Below are 1,555 nucleotides of genomic sequence, written 5' to 3'. Positions count from 1 at the left end.
GGCCCTTGGGTTGCTTTTTTTCCCCGGGCAGCAGCGGGCAGGGGCAGCACCCCCTTCCCGTGCCAACCCCCTGAGCCCGGGGCAGCTCCTGGGGGAGCCGGGAGGAGGGAGAAGGTTGTGTCCTGATTTGTCCTCAAGGGGAGTGCTTGGGGGGCTGGGGTTTGGGTCTTGGTTTGGGTGTTTGGGGTTATTTTTCGGTGAGTTGTTGGTTTTGTTGTTTTTTTTTTTCATTATTATTTGAATTTTGGGTTGGTTTGGTTTGGTTTTTTTAATTCGGTTGGATTTGGTTTTGTTTGTTGTTTTGGGTTTTGTTGTGGGGGGTTTTTTTTGTGGGTATTTGGTTTTGCTGTTTGAGGGGTGTTTTTATTGGCTCTTCTGGTTTAAAAGAAGAAGAAGAAGGAGAAGAAGGAGGAGGAGGAGAAGAAGAAGAAGAAGAAGAAGAAGAAGAAGAAGGAAAGAAAAAAAAAAAAAAAGAGCTATTTATTTACCAAACCTCGCTGCCCCCCCCACCTGAGCGCACCCCCAGCAGAGCTCCCTAAAAGGGGGGGATGTCCCTCCCTGCCGGGCCCCCCTCGGCTGCCTCATTTCCCTATTTGCATCCGCTGGGAGCTGAAGATCATTTTAATAAATAACAATGAAGAGGAGGGGCCGGGGGGTGCGCGCATCGAGAGGGCTCGTCGGCAACATTCATAAAGCCAATAGAGTTTATAATTCTACTCTATCATTTCTTATTGATTAGAGTAATCAAGATAAAAAGCTAGCCGGGCTCCCAGAAGTTCAGCGGCACATCATTAAAGATAAGAGTCAGTTAATTCTGGCACAGGGGTAATGGTGCCGGCGATGAAGAGAGTTCATTTGCATGAGATGCTGAGCCCCGTAACAAGAGGACAAAAATCACTAATTAGGGCTGCAGAGTGTCTCGAGTTCTTCAAGGACCCTTTCGAGATGAGGGATGATGCGAAGAGACCGCGCTTTTATGTAAATCCAGGGCAGGACAGGGAGAGCGGGGTGTTGTTCCCCAGCAGGGATGGCCGGGTAGGGGTGTCGGGGTCCCCCCCAAAAAGCCCCCGGGACACCCACAGCTCCGAGCAGCCCGGAGAAACACGGCAAAAGCGAGAGCTGGGCTTGCCCTGAAACCTAAGGGGGTTGGGGGGAAAGAAGCAGAAAAGAGGAGAGGGGAAAAAAAATTAAAATTAAATAATAATTAAAAAAAAATAATAAATTGTGGAGTTGCTCAATAGTTTAACGATGGGTTAAAAAAAAAAAATAATAGCAAAATGTGGAGTGAAAAAATAAGGTTGATAGCAAGGAAAAATAAAAAGCAGCATCGAGGTTGATCGATCATGTAAAAATAAAGGGGGATCGATGATATCAAAATAAAAAGCCGCATCACCCGCGGGAGGCGAGGAGGGAGGTGCTGAAACCCCCCCGGGAAGGCTTTGTTGGCTGCGGGACGGGGAGCAGAGCCCGCAGCTCTGCGGGGACCCCCGGCCCCGCAACCCCCTGCCCGGCCGGGGGGCCCAGCGCGGCGGGGCGGGGGGGGGGGCGCCCGGGA

The sequence above is a fragment of the Chaetura pelagica genome, unplaced genomic scaffold (assembly GCF_000747805.2).
Source record: "Chaetura pelagica isolate M959 unplaced genomic scaffold, ChaPel_1.0 scaffold474, whole genome shotgun sequence".
Lineage (NCBI taxonomy): Eukaryota > Metazoa > Chordata > Aves > Apodiformes > Apodidae > Chaetura > Chaetura pelagica.
The sequence above is the reverse complement of the archived record's forward strand: the minus strand, read 5'-3'. Positions refer to the sequence as shown.